This window comes from Haliotis rufescens, unplaced genomic scaffold, assembly GCF_023055435.1.
Source record: "Haliotis rufescens isolate VD_foot unplaced genomic scaffold, xgHalRufe1.0.p SCAF_4, whole genome shotgun sequence".
NCBI lineage: Eukaryota > Metazoa > Mollusca > Gastropoda > Lepetellida > Haliotidae > Haliotis > Haliotis rufescens.
The window spans coordinates 58,066,284-58,088,131 of NW_025964112.1; the positions used below are offsets into that span (position 1 = coordinate 58,066,284).

The 21,848-nt window shown below is 40.5% G+C and overlaps 1 long non-coding RNA gene across 1 annotated transcript; it reads right to left on the bottom strand.

The window, feature by feature from the left end:
* Positions 1-85: 85 nt before the first annotated feature.
* On the bottom strand, positions 86-8,319 carry LOC125372380. Its single transcript, XR_007218106.1, has 4 exons — positions 8,239-8,319; positions 6,344-6,439; positions 5,495-5,628; positions 86-302 (listed from the first exon to the last, which is right to left on the bottom strand). It is a non-coding gene; the product is annotated as an uncharacterized LOC125372380 (long non-coding RNA).
* Positions 8,320-21,848: the final 13,529 nt, after the last annotated feature.

The following is a 21,848-nucleotide window of genomic DNA, read 5'->3' on the forward strand; positions in this document are numbered from 1 at the left end:
CACATATATATATATATATAAAATTATATATGGTTTAATCGTCTTAATGATATAACGTATATGTAAGGAATAAATGAATAGCGTTTCCATTCTTTGGAAAAAAGGGTAGTTAGATTTTTATCCTGATTAAAATCTGTAATATGCAAGTTCAGTCTTACCGATTGAATGTCCATATGCATGACTTCATTGAGGTAAGTTGGAAGTTGAAGCTGTAGCATGTAGTAGGCGTAGTTGTACAATGTGTGGGTGCAGATTAACGTCCACGCCGCCCTCGACCTCAGCATATCCCCCCATGGTATCTTCTACAGAGAACACCGAAGTTTCGTGTGCACATTTGTATAAATAAAGTACGAGTAATAGAATATATCATGTCAACAATGTAATTAACTTCCAGTACTTATTGAAATTACATTTTGATTTTATCTGTTGGGATAAAGGCTTTTATATAGGCCAATGAAGTTTACACTATAGCCATAGTAATTGTGACTTTGGTGTTTAACACATTGTGACCGGTACCAAAAATGATCTCAGCGTGCAGGTCATCATAAGCCCATACAAAGTTCCTGATTTTAAATTTTAGATACGATCGACACCAAGTCGTGCATAAACCAGTCTTAACCAAGATAGTCAATATAATAACCAACTTCGAATCGATACAATTGACAATACATCATACAACAATAGCGTATTTGTAATGCGGTGTGAGAAGGCGGAGACGGTGTTGTGAGACAGAACGCCAACACTTTTCATGACGAGGAAAGGGCGGTGGGGGAGTCTAGTGGTTAAGAGTTCGCTCGTCACACCGAAGACCCGGGTTCGATTCCCCTCATGGATACAAAGTGTGAAGCCCAGTTCTGGTGTCACCAGCCCTGATATTGCTGGAATATTGCTAAATCGTTTGCTAAAACCATTGTACACATGTCCGGAATCGAAGCCGGATCTTCGGCGTGACGAGCGGACGCTTTAACAACTAGGCAACACGACCGCCCAACAAGTGGATTCCTTAGATGACGTGGAAATGCTTCGCAATTGTTTCTGACGAAGCGAGGCATGAGAATAGCAACATTGGCAGCTGGACAACATATACTAATAGTGAGGGAGTCCGTTGTGTTTAACAGTATTCCAGTTATATCACGCCGTGTCAGCTTGATGTGGGGGGAAACCCCGAAGTAATGCAGGTCTCAGACTTTTACCACTTAGGTGAAACCCAAGATCACGGGTATGGTGCTAACAAACCTAGAAACTATGTCTCATAATTTCTGTTCTACAGATAACTGGGACCTACACTGACACTTTCTACAGTCCTGCCTAACAACAATGTGAAAAACACAAGGTTTTGGATTAACTTCAAGAATGTGGCCCTTGCTGTCCGCAATATGACCACACTTGCTGTAGACGTAGATGACGTATTCAACACCCTTTTATGTAATCGACTCTTTCAAGTCAAATATACACCAACGTATTTTTATTTCCCTGTGGAATTTTCATCTGCAAATTTTGGAGAAAGAAGCAATGAAAGTAATATTTGAAAGCGGTTGGTTTTAACATTTTCTTGGCAAATATGATTAAAACATGTGACAGAACAGGAGATGGTTTGTCTACTGGAACATACTTAATGTTTTCTGTTTTCATTATTACATTCAAGGTATGTTTGAAATAAGCAAATGTAGTAGAGAGTTTTTGTGATGACGTGATGACGTGATGAATGTAATGTGCCCAGTTTCCACAGCTGAGTCAGTACCTCTGCAAGCCAATAACAAGTGATTCGAACTTCATAATCTACTCCACTTATTTTCCAAAATCTATCACTGCAGTAAGGCAGCCTTAGTTTTGTGTACAGAAACACTTACATATCAGCATACCCTTATGAAAACTGTTTTGTAACCTTTAAACAATAGCTTATTAATCACGCATGCCTCTTTTGGTAGGTTATCTTTATATTTACTTGTTCATCGGATGGTGAGAACAAGTTTATTGGGTCAGGTTTTGCACCGTCCACATCATCCTTCATACGATAAATGCAGGATACCAGCATAGAAGGAGGATTGAAACGTCAAAGGAATAGAGTGATGGACAAAGACATATGTGTTTACCTGTAAATGCGATACTTTGTAAAGTCGAGATTTCCGATTTGGGTGCCCATTGTACCCAGAAAGCGGGGAGCGATGTGAGCAACACTGACTTAGAAACAGAACAAAACACGACTGTGAGAAACTGCTCTCACCAACGGTAATGATTCATACACGTGGTTGATATGTTTGGCAACGTCTCATTCAAGAAGGTGAACGAGTATGAAAAGATCATATTAAGTAGCTCCAACGACAAGCAACAAAGTGTTAGCTCACGGGTCTACATTAATCAAAAGCGGTGGGTATGTAATCTAGGAATAGTCAAGGTATAACACAAAGGCAGGTGAGGCCAAAGGTTGACACTAAGAAATATTTAGAGACTACATGTATGTACTTACATTGCTTCCTTCTTAAAAGATGGAGGGACGGTCGGGTAGCCTAGTGGTTAAAGCGTTCGCTCGTCACGTCGAAGACCCGGGTTCGATTCCCGACATGGGTACAATGTGTGAAGCCCATTTCTGGTGTCCCCCGCCGTGATATTGCTGGCATATTGCTAAAAGCGGCGTAAAACCATACTCACCCACTCACTCACTCACTCACTCACTTAAAAGATGGATTACTTCTATGTATGGTTCTAAAACATCAAGTACCTACGATATATTCATACTTGGTGCTAGCCCTAAATAAAGGTTGATGTAATGAAATAATACAAAACATAAATAAGCATACATTTATTATGACAATTCTCACCGCAAATGCTCCAGTTAGAATCCTAAGACCAACCAGGATGTAGACGTTCTTGCGGGCACCGACGGGCGATAACAATGTTGATGCAGAACACAGAATAAACCCTATACCAATGACTTTTCTGGGACCAAATCGTTCGGCTAGAAACCCACAGGGAATTTGGAGGCATAGGTAACCCCAAAACATTGCACCAAGAACAATTCCTTGAATTTGTTTGCTCCATTCAAACTCTCCCATCTGTAAATACCAAGACGTCCTCTGTATTAATACATGAACACAACGATGTATTACTAATGTGGCAATTAATAATAAGAAGAAGAAGATGAAGGAGAGGAAAAAGAAAAACAACTTTACAGGCACTTAAAAACAACCAATGGCAGTCATGAGAAAAGACCTACCATGGATTCCAGTGAGAGGTTTAGGAAACAGGTGTGGTCTATAACTGCAACCTCGGGGTACCAAGGGTAGGGGATTACAATAATAATGTACATGACAAAACACAGTGACATTGTTGTTTTTCATTTACACCCAGTAGCCTGAAAAAGGTAATTAAAAGGTCCAAATCTAATACGGCTCCAAGGCCTGTTGGTATTCGAGATCGGCTTTGGAAACTGTTTCCTTGTGTCCAAAACCATGACTTCAGTGCATAAATTCTCTTGTGGATACAGGGGATGTGAGGCATCAAGACTCATGATGAAAACAAGGCATTCCACATTCCTCATGGAAAGGTTATCTGAGCGACCACTGCATCGAGTTTATGAGCAGTGTGTTGAGAATATCAGCAACCCTGCAGAGTCCTCCGCTTGGATAAAGTCGGCTGGCCTGAAAAGTGAAACAGAAGGCTTTCTCTTTGCTGCTCAAGACCAGTCACTTCCCACTCGAAACCGTCAATGTGTGAGTTTGCATCAAAATGTAAATGTGAAATGTAGAATATGCAATAACTTTAACGAGACTGTCCAACATATTGTCAGTGGATGCCCAGTATTGGCACAAACACAGTACCTTAAGTGACATGATGTAGTGTCTCGACCGTCTTTGCAATGCTTGTTGTTTTGACAGAGAGGTTCAGGAAAAACATGGCAAATATGCAGACCTCGCTTTCGAAATGTAACGCTTGCATCCCAAGAACCAAATTGTCCGTCTCCCCATTGTTCTTGGTGCCTGAGGTTTGGTACCTCCCAATCTGATGATATTTGGAGAATGCCTGGGGTGGCTACCAGGAATACAGCCCTTCTGACCATGTGGGTAACGCAGAAGGCTGCAGTGTTGGGGAGTCTTCACATTCTCCGAAAAGTTCTGGGTGGGTTTGACGAGGCAGCGTTTCCTGGGAGAAGTCCAATTCGCTGTCTGGGCTTCGTGCGTGTGTGTGTGCTGATGATGAGCCTAACCAGCCTGACTGTGCCAGGTCCACCCAAACCCTCTTTGCTGCATTTTAAAATTTTAATCTGTACATAATAACAATTTTCATTCTTCCGTGAATTATGACATGCTAAAACAATCCCTGAAAATAGTATATAGATGTTTCAGATGAGTTACTATAAGACAACTCACCTCGTACCCATCACCATCATTGGTAATCCAACTAAGAAATTGCCCAGCAAAAATGATCTCAGCGTGCAGGTCATCATAAGCCCATACAAAGTTCCTGATTTTAAATTTTAGATACGATCGACACCAAGTCGTGCATAAACCAGTCTTAACCAAGATAGTCAATATAATAACCAACTTCGAATCGATACAATTGACAATACATCATACAACAATAGCATATTTGTAATGCGGTGTGAGAAGGCGGAGACGGTGTTGTGAGACAGAACGCCAACACTTTTCATGACGAGGAAAGGGCGGTGGGGGAGTCTAGTAGTTAAGAGTTTGCTCGTCACACCGAAGACCCGGGTTCGATTCCCCTCATGGGTACAAAGTGTGAAGCCCAGTTCTGGTGTCACCAGCCCTGATATTGCAGGAATATTGCTAAATCGTTTGCTAAAACCATTGTACACATGTCGGGAATCGAAGCCGGATCTTCGGCGTGACGAGCGGACGCTTTAACAACTAGGCAACACGACCGCCCAACAAGTGGATTCCTTAGATGACGTGGAAATGCTTCGCAATTGTTTCTGACGAAGCGAGGCATGAGAATAGCAACACTGGCAGCTGGACAACATATACTAATAGGGAGGGAGTCCGTTGTGTTTAACAGTATTCCAGTTATATCACGCCGTGTCAGCTTGATGTGGGGGGAAACCCCGAAGTAATGCAGGTCTCAGACTTTTACCACATAGGTGAAACCCAAGATCACGGGTATGGTGCTAACAAACCTAGAAACATAACCAGGGCGGACAGTGATTCTAACACACAGTCATAGGTTTTTGCCGGACACTAATCTCCATAGTAAAATGGCAGCGCCTTAGACAACTGGGCCACAAATGCCTCAACATCTAAGGTGAGGTGAAATGGGGTTTAGCGTCACGTCCAAGATTATTGCACACATTGCGACGTGTGACGTCTTTTTGGTAAGCTCTACTGAAATTATACTTCGTTGTAAGTCACTCCCTTTATATTTCTATCAATACACACGCGATAGCAAATCATAGCAAAGTCAGTACTGCATAGGACAAGATAAAGTCGTACTTGGATTTCAAATGACTAGTTTTTTAATTTAATTGTATTTGTCCTACCTTTTCTTTCCGTATCCGTGATTTGGTATTTTGTTCTATGTAGGTTTTTTCATCCTCTGATATCCATGGTTGATCGCATGGTTTATCACGTGACAGAATCATCCATGATAAAGACCATGCTACCCCGAGACTACCTGTATTTGATGAAACATGTGACAGTATGTACCCATACAATCAAAGCAATAACCTTAGTCTGATACGACATGTGACATCACTGCGGTGTGTACATACACTGTGTACATATTGTATAAATTATAAAGCGTTCTTGTGAAAAGTTAAAAAGTTTCCCCGAAAATTAACAAAAATAAAATAATACTGTCTGCTTAATAAGGTGAGGTGAAATGGAGTTTAACGTTACGTCCAAGATTATTGCGCTTATATAGCATGCATGTATGTGTATGTCTGTTTGGCTGCTTGTACTAGTCCTGACTTATGCCGATTTATAGTGTTAGCCCTCTGAAATACCATGCAGCAGTTTAACATGTATACCCCACTCAGACACAGTATACTGACTTAGCCGACCAGTCCTTGTTTTAACCCCTCAATGCCGAGCGCCAGACAGGGTACCAACGAGTACCATCTTTTAACGTCTTTTGGTGGGATGCGGCCGGGCATCGAACCCCGAACCTTCCACTCTCCGGGCAGACTCTCCATCCCCGGACAGCGGAGGCGGTCTTATGGTTGCAAAGGTTGTGTATAGGCGTAAGTGTTACAATCAGCTTAATAACCGATGTGTATGATAATGGAGTCTTTGTTTGTATGCGACATGAACTTAGAATTACCTTTTTAGGTAAAAGGAGCTGCTTGATGTTATTCAAAGAAACATAATTATTATTCACTGATACGCACCTGTGACATAAAACACCGAAGCCCATCCACCGTCAATGCCAGATCTGCACAGGAACCCGGACAGTGGAAAGACTAAAGCATTTCCAACTTCACTACCTAGCACACATTAGAGTAAATCAATAAACCACAAAAGGATAATACAAAAACATTCGCCTGATTTAAAGCGTATTAAATGAAATAACATATGTGTGAGTGTTTTGCAGTGGGTGTCATTCCATATATTGGAGATGTTCTCGTTATGTTGAAGCTGAATACTTCTAAATAATAGTTATCTTGAAGATACCCCTCGGCTACACTGCTATAGTTATGTATGTTTCATTGTTTAGTGATACTGGTGATTTGCTCTGCTTGGTTCCCTCAATTCGCCATTCGTTTAATCAGAGTAAATGCATGAAAGATAGTCATTAAAATTCAAATGAGTGTATTTATTAAGGAGATACATCTACTGTTTTCAATTTAGGGATGGATTATGTCCGACGCAGTTTCCTTTTTTCGACTTGTACCATTTGTTCCTGTGTGGTTGTTTTTCAGGTGAACAATTGACAGGCCTTTCCATAAGTTTGCGACGGGTGCCACCTACGGGGCAGGATACGCCCACCTTTTCGGCACCACCTGGTGTAATCACTATTTGAAAGTGATTCATAAACACCTGCACCTGATGTAGTCGTTCTCAAATATATTCAGTAACCTTTATATTTTAGCATCACTACATTATTTGTTTGATCAAAGATCTTAGTATGATTGACATATCAGACAATGCCACAGTGAAGGACAGTATGTTAATTGGTTGAGGACAGAAAGATTCAGTACAATTTGCCCAAAAAGAAAGCTAATGTCATCTGAAGTTTAGTGAGAAAACAAAATATGAAATGCTGGACTTCCTTATTGAAAATGCACATGTGAAATTAGGGAATATGACATTTTGGCAATAAGAAGACATCTCAATGGACATCAGTTGCAGATCTGTTTCTTGATGCAGATAAATTGGAATTTCAGCTTGGAATGTCAGAGTCAAAACAAGTCAATTTTGCCATGAAGTTGCAGTTATGATTCATAATTATGGAAAAGTTTTTTTGTCGCATTCTTTTACCACTACTATGTCTCATAATTTCTGTTCTACAGATAACTGGGACCTACACTGACACTTTCTACAGTCCTGCCTAACAACAATGTGAAAAACACAAGGTTTTGGATTAACTTCAAGAATGTGGCCCTTGCTGTCCGCAATATGACCACACTTGCTGTAGACGTAGATGACGTATTCAACACACTTTTATGTAATCGACTCTTTCAAAGTCAAACATACACCAACGTATTTTTATTTGCCTGTGGAATTTTCATCTGCAAATTTGAAAGCGGTTGGTTTTCACTTTTTCTTGGCAAATATAATCAAAACATGTGACAGAACAGGAGATTGTTTGTCTACTGGAATATACTTAATGTTTTCTGTTTTCATTGTTACATTCAAGGTATGTTTGAAATAAGCAAATGTAGTAGAGAGTTTTTGTGATGACGTGATGACGTGATGAATGTAATGTGCCCAGTTTCCACAGCTGAGTCAGTACCTCTGCAAGCTAATAACAAGTGATTCGAACTTCATAATCTACTCCACTTATTTTCCAAAATCTATCACTGCAGTAAGGCAGCCTTACATATCAGCATACCCTTATGAAAACTGTTTTGTAACCTTTAAACAATAGTTTATTAATCACGCATGCCTCTTTTGGTAGGTTATCTTTATATTTACTTGTTCATCGGATGGTGAGAACAAGTTTATTGGGTCAGGTTTTGCACCGTCCATACCATCCTTCATACGATAAATGCAGGATACCAGCATAGAAGGAGGATTGAAACGTCAAAGGAATAGAGTGATGGACAAAGACATATGTGTTTACCTGTAAATGCGATACTTTGTAAAGTCGAGATTTCCGATTTGTGTGCCCATTGTACCCAGAAAGCGGGAAGCGATGTGAGCAACACTGACTTAGAAACAGAACAAAACACGACTGTGAGAAACTGCTCTCACCAACGGTAATGATTCATACACGTGGTTGATATGTTTGGCAACGTCTCATTCAAGAAGGTGAACGAGTATGAAAAGATCATATTAAGTAGCTCCAACGACAAGCAACAAAGTGTTAGCCCACGGGTCTACATTAATCCAATGCGGTGGGTATGTAATCTAGGAATAGTCAAGGTATAACACAAAGGCAGGTGAGGCCAAAGGTTGACACTAAGAAATATTTAGAGACTACATGTATGTACTTACATTGCTTCCTTCTTAAAAGATGGAGGGACGGTCGGGTAGCCTAGTGGTTAAAGCGTTCGCTCGTCACGTCGAAGACCCGGGTTCGATTCCCGACATGGGTACAATGTGTGAACCCATTTTCTGGTGTCCCCCGCCGTGATATTGCTGGAATATTGCTAAAAGCGGCATAAAACCATACTCACTCACTCACTCACTCACTCACTTAAAAGATGGATTACTTCTATGTATGGTTCTAAAACATCAAGTAGATACGATATATACATACGTGGTGCTAGCCCTAAATAGAGGTTTTGATGTAATGAAATAATACAAAACATAAATAAGCATACATTTTTTATGACAATTCTCACCACAAATGCTCCAGTTAGAATCCTAAGACCAACCTGGATGTAGACGTTCTTGCGGGCACCGACGGGCGATAACAATGTTGTGGCAGAACACAGAATAAACCCTATACCAATGACTTTTCTGGGACCAAATCGTTCGGCTAGAAACCCACAGGGAATTTGGAGGCATAGGTAACCCCAAAACATTGCACCAAGAACAATTCCTTGAATTTGTTTGCTCCATTCAAACTCTCCCATCTGTAAATACCAAGACGTCCTCTGTATTAATACATGAACACAACGATGTATACCAAATGTGGCAATTAATAATAATAAGAAGAAGATGAAGGAGAGGAAAAAGAAAAACAACTTTACAGGCACTTAAAAACAACCAATGGCAGTCATGAGAAAAGACCTACCATGGATTCCAGTGAGAGGTTTTGGAAACAGGTGTGGTCTATAACTGCAACCTCGGGGTACCAAGGGTAGGGGATTACAATAATAATGTACATGACAAAACACAGTGACATTGTTGTTTTTCATTTACACCCAGTAGCCTGAAAAAGGTAACTAAAAGGTCCAAATCTAATACGGCTCCAAGGCCTGTTGGTATTCGAGATCGGCTTTGGAAACTGTTTCCTTGTGTCCAAAACCATGACTTCAGTGCATAAATTCTCTTGTGGATACAGGGGATGTGAGGCATCAAGACTCATGATGAAAACAAGGCATTCCACATTCCTCATGGAAAGGTTATCTGAGCAACCACTGCATCGAGTTTATGAGCAGTGTGTTGAGAATATCAGCAACCCTGCAGAGTCCTCCGCTTGGATAAAGTCGGCTGGCCTGAAAAGTGAAACAGAAGGCTTTCTCTTTGCTGCTCAAGACCAGTCACTTCCCACTCGAAACCGTCAATGTGTGAGTTTGCATCAAAATGTAAATGTGAAATGTAGAATATGCAATAACTTTAACGAGACTGTCCAACATATTGTCAGTGGATGCCCAGTATTGGCACAAACACAGTTCCTTAAGTGACATGATGTAGTGTCTCGACCGTCTTTGCAATGCTTGTTGTTTTGACAGAGAGGTTCAGGAAAAACATGGCAAATATGCAGACCTCGCTTTCGAAATGTAACGCTTGCATCCCAAGAACCAAATTGTCCGTCTCCCCATTGTTCTTGGTGCCTGAGGTTTGGTACCTCCCAATCTGATGATATTTGGAGAATGCCTGGGTTGGCTACCAGGATTACAGCCCTTCTGACCATGTGGGTAATGCAGAAGGCTGCAGTGTTGGGGAGTCTTCACATTCTCCGAAAAGTTCTGGGTGGGTTTGACGAGGCAGCGTTTCCTGGGAGAAGTCCAATTCGCTGTCTGGGCTTCGTGCGTGTGTGTGTGCTGATGATGAGCCTAACCAGCCTGACTGTGCCAGGTCCACCCAAACCCTCTTTGCTGCGTTTTAAAATTTTAATCTGTACATAATAACAATTTTCATTCTTCCGTGAACTATGACATGCTAAAACAATCCCTGAAAATAGTATATAGATGTTTCAGAAGAGTTACTATAAGACAACTCACCTCGTACTCATCACCATCATTGGTAATCCAACTAAGAAATTGCCCAGCATGGCAATAACTGTCTGCTGTTCGAGATTCATCGCTGTTGTTTACATGACCATGATTTGTAGACACGTTAGGTAATGTTTTCAATGATAACCCTCCTTCAAGATCCTGATCATAGGTCATGTTCCTGTGGGGATGACGAATCATACACACTATAGTAATGCCGAGACTCGATCGGAAACAGCTTCCTAGAAACATGCCAACCGAGAGAAGCATGGCAAGACAGTAGCGCCATTTCCCCTTTGGATGATCTGAAAGAGTGAATTCATTTGCGCTATAAATCTGCTCCTATGATTTGGTCCTGTACGGAGCAGCTGACCTTTTTTAATAATACAAGACATGCAATTGTTGTTTTTCTTGCTTTATTTAAGTTTATTTCTGTAATGACGAGTTCGGTTCAGTCTAACTTTCAAAATGTCACCATTGCCGTCACTTTAAAACAAACACATTTGTTGTATCCTAGTGCAGGTAGTGCAACGAAATACTGATAATTTTTTTCCTGAAATGGCGGCACGGGTAGCCCAGGTGTCCAATTCGCTGTGACATATATTCGCCAGAAATATATGATCGTGGGTTCGAATTCCGGTTTAGCTCGATTTTGTTTTTCGGTTTGTCAGCATCATATCGGTGCTTGTGGGTTTCACAAACGTGGTAAACCTATGCGACCTTCATCACTTCGGGCTTTCCTCCCACATTTAGCTGACACGCCGTGACATAACTAGAATGTTGTTGAAAGCGACGTTAAACCCATCTCACTAAAATCCCGAGATCGGAGGCTATCACGACAGTGCGTTTGGGGGATTGTAAATGTTCTGTATTCTGAATATCTTTGTATATGGCGTACCTTGCCGTATCACATATCTTAATTTCATATTTAGGGTTTTATCCGTATATGACTCGAACGGATATCGTTTTTATTCATTAACTTTATATGGTTAGTGAAATGGTTTATGCTATACTAATTTATTCATATCTTTTCATTTTATTCCTTTAATTTCAATAATTTGTGATTTCCTCTTTTTCCCCATTGTTTCCCTTAAGCAGGTTCTTTTGAGGCCATTTCTTGATTTACAACTTTCTCATAAAACAATTAACCAGAACATGTTATAAGTAGCTGCTCAACTAAGAGAACATCTCTTTCAAAACATTATTCACAGTATCATATTCAACTCATATCATACAGAAATCACAATACAAAACACGTTTACAGTATGCAATCGTATGCATCAATTATCAAAATATAAATATTCTGGGGTATTTCTGTCAGGTGTATCATGTACGTTACGTTGCTCACATTGTAATATTGCACATGGACGTAAACACCGCGGCCTTCATAATGTACAGCCATATCACTTCCAAGCTCATGGATGTGTCTCCACCGAGTGTCCACATTGTGGTTTCTCCAAACGCACTTATAACCCCGGTCAATGGATCAGTATGCCCTAAGCAATCATTCTCACCTCCATGGGGAGTATACAGCCTAATCTGCCTTCTCATCCTACCGGGTACCCATTCACTGCTGGGTGAACAGATGCATATTACTTAACCAAGAAGACACCACATGTGTTATATGTGCTTCAGTGTGGGGCATGATCGAAGCTGCCTAACACAGTCCCCCATCCAAGAGCTCTCCGCGACCAACGTGGCCCAACTTCAGTTGACTTATCACCTGATTTGTGATATGACATTTGTAAACTAGATCCATCAGATATGTAGTTGTACTTGTAAAGGTTCATTCACAATACTGTCAACAACTATACATCTGTCAAATGCAGGAGTGCAGACATCTTAAGTGACGCTGAATCAGAGGGAGGCTAAACCTTCTCACGTGGCAACATCGAATATTACCTCTTTTGACAGTTGAAAACAAATAATCCAACAAACAACCTGTATAAATGACAACATGGCATAAGTAGTGAAGAATGATATTAGACATTCTGTCTTTTAGCAAAAACTCTATTGTTTTTTCTGTTTCTGTTGTATGTTTGTTGATATATTTGATTCTCAATCTATTCATAAAAGAAACACTGATTGGTAAATTTGGTGTAGGTTTCAATATAACATTTTTGGAAATAATGCTAGTTTTCTCACTTTCATTACCACATTTATAAACCATGCATGAAGGAGAAATTGTCTTTTCTTCAGGGCGGAAAGTATCACTGGCACAATTAAAAAATGCATGAAAAGTTTGTGAACTGTCTAGATATATTGTTTCACTCTGAACGTCAACGTATGTGGTGACATATTGCCGTTTAACGCTAAGGCTACCCAACCTTCACCCTTTGGATATACCTTACAGTGTTAATGGTTCGTAACAAGTTTTATGGCCAATATGTAACAGAACGTTGTCCCGATAGTACTGTCCAGTCAACACATTTTCAACACGTGAATATGCTTGCACACACATGTGAGATACCATATATCAAATCAACATGTGGTAAAAGCATAAGATTTTAACGCTAGAGATAGTCTAACAAACACAAAGTAAACAAAATGAAGCCGATCGGCCAACGGGAGCACAGTGATGAGTAGAGATACCATATTGGTGTAACCTTTAAGTATGTGTATAGTGCTGAGGTAGGATACCATTTTTATGAAAATATAATAACAACCAATCAGGGATTCGTCAGATTCTGGAATAACTAATATTGTCCTTTATTCGTAGATACCTAGCCTACCAAACCCATGAATTGAAGACAATAAAAGTTTAATTAAGTACCCATTAATGTACAATGCATACCACCGCGCAACAGGTGGCTACAGTGCCTGAGGCTCTAAATGTCTGTCGAGTTAATAATAACAATTTGCAGATGATAAAACGATGACTTGACACATTTGTCAGGAATGTAAAGCATTACAGTAAACGTACCTTTGTGTATGTTCAGACTACGTTCCACTTCCATCTTTATTTCTTCACATATAGTTGTGTCGGTGTTGGCCAGTTATTGAAATGCAGGATTGCCCCTATCGCCCTGCGTTGTCCTATGTGATGTGACTTTTGATGCAAGAGAAATTCGGGAAGATTCGTTCGGTTGCGAGTGATGTTTATTTGCAGCTGTATGGAAGTCTCGTTAACATCATGTAGGTTTTTGTCTTCATGGTTAATTCCCTGATGTGCCATGAGCATATCGACATGATTTTCGAAATGTCACACTTCTAGTTATAGCTCATCAGTAAATCGATACAGCATATAAGTCTTTTTGGTCACGGATAACCGTTTACTTGAGCTTTTTCACCCAGGTAATATTGATCTTCCACAAACTCGGCGCAGTGGTGACTAAGTATAACACCACAGCCACGGCTTAATATGCATATCACGTGACCGGACTTTTCTCTTGTTTTTAAATCAACGCGCGTATTCTGATATTAGAACAGAAGCCTTTCGGGGCGACACGTGCTTCTCATGTAATACGTTTGTTTGTTGTTTAACTTTGCGGATGCCACAGTGAAACATATGTCCCGCTTCTTCAACCCTCAGTGTGAAGTTAAATAAAACCAAAAATACATCATGCACACACAGTGATGAATTCTGTGGGAACGTCCCTGTTCTGGGATATCGTCTTGCAATCTTTTTCGGCAAAACAAAAATTACTGAAAATTAGAGTCATCTTAAATGATAATCGCTTTTGACATTACACTAAATCACCATTCACGGAGTTATTTCGTGCATATTTTGAAATCTAAGTATCGGATATTTACTCGAAAAATTCAATGGAAACAAAAGCATATCGGTGATACCGGGATCATGTATCTGTTTTTATAAGCAATGACCACCGTTAAACGTCGCCGATAACACCAGGATCGTTCAGAACGTTTTTGAAAATATGCGATCATGAACGCTGATGTGAACTTTCCGCGATATCAATTGTTTGATCAAAAACTTGGTATAAGTGACACATCAAAAGTGCCACAGTTAAGGTTGGTTGGTTGGTTTGTTGTTTAACGCCGCACTCAGCAATATTCCAGCTATATGTCGGCGGTCTGTAAAATAATCGAGTCTGGACCAGACAATCCAGTGATTGACATCATGAGTATCGATCCACGCCATTGGAATCGGTGACATGTTTCACCCAAGTCAGGGAGCCTGACCACCCGATCCCGTTAGTCGCCTTTTACGAGAAGCATAGTCGCCTTTTACGGCAAGTATGGGTTGTGGAGACCTATTCTACCCCGGAATCTTCACGGGTCCCACATTTAAGGACGGTGTGTTAACTGGGGAAGAAATCTGCCCTAACCATATTCTATCAACTTTTGACGACTCTAAAACCTAAAGACATGTCCATTCCTCATATTTACTGGATTCCAAAGCTTCATAAAAATCCGTACAAAGAGAAATATGTTGCTGGGTCCAGCAAAGGTACCACCAAATGCCAGTTCCAAAGATAAAACATAATCCTCAAAACAATCACCGAACGACTTTCTTTATATAGAAAATAATTTGAGATAGGTTAATATCATGTCGATTCTAAACAAAATCAAAGGATTTTCTCGACTTTTTGCAATGTCAGAAAGGAACCACGTTGAATTCTTTGAAAACATTTGATTTTTCAATTGTGTTCACCACCATCCCACATGAACAACTGGAGGAAAAACAGTTACTTCATTCCTTTGTCAATAGGGCTTTTGTAATAGACCATAGATAAAATCATATATCTATCGAAGTACAGGACAATTTGCTAAAGCTGAAAGCAAACGTCATCTGAAGTTGACCGAGAAAACAAAATATGAAATGCTGGACTTCCCATTGATAACATCTATGTAACATATAGGGGTAAGACATTCAGGCAACAAGAGGGCATTCTCTTGGGCCCCAATTGTGCTCCCTTCTTGCTGACCTGTTTCTTTATGCATATGAATTATAATTTCTGCACGGATTGGCAAAGTCAAAACAAGGTAATTTGGCCAAGAAGTTTAACCTGAGTTATAGGTATGTCGAAAGTTTGATATCATTTAATAACCATCAAATAGCCAAATCCCTTTCAATGATGTACCCATCCGAACTAGAAATAAACGATACCCGTGAGACCGTCTCATCTATTTCACATTCTGATCTTTTCAGAGTGACAAAACACTCTCCACAAGACTGGATGACAAGACGGATGACTTCAACTTTTCAATTGTCAACTTTCCCTTTATGTCGAACAATATTTCAACAGCTGAAGCCTTTGATGTCTTTGAGATACAATCAAGCATGCCATACGATTCTTCTCAGTAGTTATTAGATAAAACTAAACTTGAAACAAATTGAAACTTTCACAACGTTTTATGGTAGACATGTGAAGTACATTTCCAAATTTGACGCATCAGTGTCAAAATGATGCAATTCCCTATGGCAACTCGTACCAATTCCCTATGGTAACTCGTACCATACGTTCCATTTTCTTTCAGGTAAACAACTGACTTGCCTATACATGTATTTGTATCAGGTATCACCTGTAAAATACGTGTGTATTCTGACAAATATGAAGCCGGCTGTTGAGTTCTAGCACAGCGAGTGACACGTGACATGTAAAATATTTGCTTGTTTGTTGACTAACGACGCGATTCAGGAATATTCAATCTATTTGCCGGCGTTCTGTAAATAATCGAGTCCAGACCAGGCAATCAAGTGATTGACATCATGAGCATCGATCTACGCAATTGGGATACGATTATACGCACCGAGTCATAAGTCAACGAACCTGAACACTCGACCCCGTTCGTCGCCGCCAAAGGCAAGCATGGATTGCCATTCTAACATGGAATAAACTTGGATTTCAACATCCATGATCTAATCTTATTCAAACGTATCCACTCACAAACGCATTAGCAATAGTGAACAACGAAGACGTGTTTGTCAGTAGCGAATAGCTCAAAGTACCTTCAATGAATAACTACCATTGTCAGCATTTTTACCACGTTTGTAACTCATATGAGAGAAAGGCGCGTTCGATATCTACTCATTTCATGTCCGTCACTGCATTCAACCAGATTAACCACGTGTGATCAACGGGGACAGAACATTATAAGTTTTGTCAGTAATAATTTCATGCCATGAGCCGATGTCGATAGGTTTACCATCCAACATATATAAAATCATTACTTTAAATGCATTGTACGTCATCGGACCAATCGCAGAATGTTTATCACAGATGTACAGAATCCACAAAGGTGGTTGTTCATCATAACTCGATACTGTTGCACGAGAAGCCACTCGTAATAATAAAACTACCATCGTATGTAGAACATTGTGAAAACCGATGAAAGGAGATGGCAGACTGAAGGCATTAGCAACGTTTCTGATGTATGTACATATAGTTATATGCATTTTTAACAGCCAGTGTCATTCCCTTTGAACTGACGTGAAACAGCACAGAGATCTGTGATCATTATTTTATTATCATTTGGTCTTCCACTCATAATTAGAGTGTACCTAAAGTGCTAAACCCTTATTGGAACTTCAAATTCTCCTATTTGTTCCGTGTTGATGTGTTAAATAAGTCCGAAATTCGTAATGCATTACGAGGTGGACGCCTTTGCATTATCGATTCACTGAACATGTGTATCAAACTATTCGATGACCTAGATTTCTAGCTATACATAGATACGTATAAGCTACCTTTTTCAGTGCGTGACCTGGGAGTTCGACACCAGTGTAAAACCATAAAGCATGAATAGGTCCAAAGTAAATATCCCAACTGAGATGCACATAGTTGGAGATCCCCAAATGGAAACTGTGTCTACTATTCTGTAAGAAGCGGAATGTGCTGCAAGTCCGCAAGTCACGATGGCGGTAAATAACCTTTGTGTCTGAGTCACACGTGACGGTGTAGTGAAGCTGTGTGTCACCGGTCGGTGTTTGGTGGATTGGCAGTCAATCAACACGTTGCGCCGAACCTGTACTTGCTACGCTAGAACATTATCAGCAGGGGGCCTTCGTGAGGAACCAATGGAGAAGCTGGTTTCACAACCATTCTGATATCTGCACATTTGAGCAGGCGTATGTGGGTCTTGATGACATGCGATGCAGCAGTAAGTCATAAACTCTTAAGAAGGAAGGTCAGGATAAACCAACAGAGAAGCTGGTTTCACAACCATGCTGATATCTGCACATTTGAGCTGCCTTATACACTCAGATCTAGTATTTTTACTCGATATACACTCTTCAACAAAAGAAACGCACAGGTAGAGTTTTAGTAAATTTATTGTAGCTAATAAAGTCGATATATTTCATTTAATATCATAGATACAAATACGAAATTTTGGAGCTCGATAGTCACATGTTGTCGTTGTACACAGGCATTGAAAACTGTTCATTGTCACATAAGGCCCCAAGGTTGCGCTGAACTCAGTATCTTGTGTGACCACCCCGCGCAGCAATCACGGCTCGGCAATGACGAGTGTACGAATTCTGTCCTGCGGAATCCTGCGCCATTCTGCTTGTAACGCGTTGGTCAGTTGTGGCAGTGTCTGCGGCGTGTTCTAACGTTGACGTACATCGAGTTCATCGTAGATGTGTACGATTGGGTTGAGATCTGGAGATCTCGACGGCCAGGGCAGGCGTTGATGTTGACATTATGGAGGTAGTCAACCATAACACGAGCTGTGTGCGGAGGGGCGTTGTCCTGATGAAGCAGCTCCCTCTTGCGGTCAATGATTGGAAGAATGTGAGGTTGAAGAATTTGATTCATGTAGGGATTTGCTGTCAAATCTCCCTGCACCACAACCAAGACAGATCTCCTGCTGTAGGATACGGCCCCCAGCACCATGACAGTACTGCCACCGAAATTGTCGAATTCACGTACACAATGTTGGGCAAAACGCTCATTTCGACGAGGATAAACACGTTCTCTTCTATCTCGCCTAGTTTGTGACTCATTTCGATTTCAACTCGTTATTAGGAAAACATAAAACTTCAAATATGAGAATGTGTAAAAACGTTCGGCCAAACTCAAGTCAATAAAAGGGAAACTGTGTCAAGCCTACCCATCAAAATGTGTTGCAATTCCATGGGTCACAATGGCGGTTACCGGCCTAATGTGTCAGCTAAGTCACATATACACGACCAGTGAAGCTGCTTTTATGTGGTCTGCTTTCATTTAGTAGTCGATCAGACGTAAACAACACCGAACCATCTGTATGCTGCACCGGAACATAGTCAGTGGGCGTCCTTCAAGTAGCTAGCAATAAACTGCATTCGTTTATAAAAAGGCTTCCTGCTCATCGAACTATACCGGTTGTCATGACTACTATACACGGGCTGATACACGGACTGACACGAAGATACCCGTGAAGATCCGGGGTAGAATAGGTCTTCAGCAACCCATGCTTGCCGTAAAAGGCAACTAACGGGATCGGGTGGTCAGGCTCGATAACTTGGTTGATGCATGTCATCGATACCAATTGCGTGGATCGATGCTCATGATATTAATCACTGGATCGTCTGGTCCAGACTCGATTATTTACAGACCGCCGTCATATAGCTGGAATATTGCTGAGTGCGGCGTTAAACAACAAACCAACCAACCAACTGACACGAAGAAGACCCTGCGAAAGACGGAAGGTGAACGAAATGAAATCTCTTCGTCCGGAAAATGAACCTGTAAACGAAAAAAAAAAACTGTGGTAGAAAGTGAATGTTTACTTACCTCTGGTGTCCGTAACTCTCGGCTGACGATCCACGATAAGGCTGAATGGAGCATTACATATATCCTCCATGCGTAAGTGAACGTGGCACGTCTTCTTTGTGTGCGCATGATGTTTTGTATAATGCAGCATGCTGCATGTCAACAATGCGTACACAAAATTTGAATTGTTATATCCCTATCAGCCTCCATTATACATTGTCATTAGGAGGACGGAGAGTTAAATATTTCAATGCAAATACAATTATGTTAAATTAATGTTCAACTACACTGGGGTGCAAGTCATCTTCCAGTTACGAATACGCGAACCAGTCGCGGTTTGAAGGATATACAGAAAACACGAAATTAAAGTTTATATCCATTGAAGGCGATTCAGACATTCAGTGACAAAGGATGACAACAGGGTGACGGTACGGGCTTGCCGACTCAGGCAGTTACAGGTCGGAACGCAATATTTTAAATGACGGTAATAATTGTTACAAAATTTGTTTCGATCGCTACATGTATTCTCACTGCTTTGTATGGACGATTTTGTTTAAGTAATTTGCACCGTCATGATTGATATGATTATTATAATTAATAGTGTCAAGGTTGTTGTAATATAATGTCTTAGTCAAGTTGTTCATTTTCGAAAAAAGATGTTGTTCAAGTTTTCTGGTGCTTGTATCAAATCTTCTTTAAACTGCGTTCTCCTCTACGTATCGCATCTTACTAATGCAAAAGTGTCTCCGTTTCCTTAATCGTCACATGTCAAAGTGTCATTTATTTAAAGGCCTAAGTATACAGGAATGCGATATAAAAAATCATTGATAAAATTATCACCAATGCTAAACTGTGACAATGTATACTGAACCGCAAAAGAAACGTCACCTAAAAGAATATTGCATAAAAAGTTGTCATTTAAATATCTCGGTCATTTTTGTCAAAGTTTCTAAAATTTAACATTAACTTGTCCGGAAAAATGAAATTTGATGATACAAAAACAAAGTAGATGACTATAAAACCGATCGCCCAAACGCATCACGGCAACGGCCATGGTAACCCGATACACTTGAGGTCCGTGCAAATTGAAATGCACATGCGTTCCCCCATTTCTTGTCTTATAACAATCCACCCAGATAAGAAAACATTCCTTCGTCATTTAATTGCTACCGCATGCCAAGATTAACAGGAAATTAGCGACACCAAGACCATGGACGAATGCAAGCTGGAGAAACCGCCCTGCAAGTAGGCGATGCATTTCAAGTCCACTTAAGGACCATATACAGGCTCTAGCAACGGTACCAGAACACCAACACTACAGATGACGACCACGTAGTGGAAGACCAAGGGTCACCACCCGACGTCAGAATCGTCAGATTGTTCAAGACCGCTTTGTTACAGCTGCGGAAACTGCTCGACAGACCATGACGTCCTACCAAGGGCAACAACTGCACCTGAACTGCGTCAGTCTTTCCTCAGTGTGTGGGCTCAAGTGCCTATGGCCTTCATCAACCACTTCATCCATTCCATGTATCGACGTTGCACGGCAGTCATCAATGCACATGGCAAACACACGAGATACTGACTAGTGTTGTGTTTCACTTTAAGAACTTTTGACACTTTAATTTCAACCTTGATGATCAGTTTTGCCAAGTTTCATCTTTTTAATATTTCTCAAAGTATGTTTATAGTGTTTGGACAAATAAGGTTTCTCATATATCTATCCATGGTGACGTTTCTTTTGCGGTTCAGTATATTACAATATTCATGCTTTAATAAACAGGAGCCAACTCAACTGGATCCCAACTTTTGATGACAAGTATATTCGCCTATCCCCGGATCATCATCACACCTTGCATTCACAATACGGAAACATGTAGGCATGCACAGAATAATCAAACATCGTCCGTCTCTCGAAGCATGTGCAAGTTGTGAATCGGGGATTTAATTTGCGTCATCATCATAGTTGTTGTCTCACATTCATTCTGCAGTTTATATCATCGCCATATTAAGAAAACTCATTGACATATGCTTCTATTTTTGAGAATATATCAGCTTCTATGCTCTTACATGTGATCCCAACAATAGGAAAGTATCCAGCACTGTAAACATGTATCGATAGCTGTAGATCTGTTTTGTCTGTTTTATTGGTTTTATTCATTTCCTTATTCGTCTTCAGAAGTAAACCATCACTTGCAGGTTTGGCTCTTTTGTGTAGATTTGGACGTGTTTTGAATACATCTACACTACGTTTACTTGTTTTTATCGACTCTGCATTTTCCTCATCAGTGTGTTTATGTCAGCTACCGTATTTCCCTCAGGAAGTTCTAAATTGACTAATATTCATTTTCTGATCAATGTGGTCGAAACGTCACCTAATATCTCGTATCCAAGGAGGAGGAGGTTCGTGCCCAGCGTTCTATTGGTTCAGACGGAAGGGGCAGGTTCGCATGTATAGTCAGAGGAAACTGTCATGGCTTCCATCTGCCTGCCGTGTTCACTTGATATTGACATGGAAAGAAGACAGGGTTTTCCGAACTCTGGGGATTTTGTGCCTTAGAAAAGTCCAAATTGTCCACAAAGTGACCTCACTGCATTTGGTAACTTCTTGTTAACAATTTAGATGATAAACGTCGTTAAAGCTCATTTTCTCTCTCATTTGACGAGCGCAAGACCAACGTTCGACC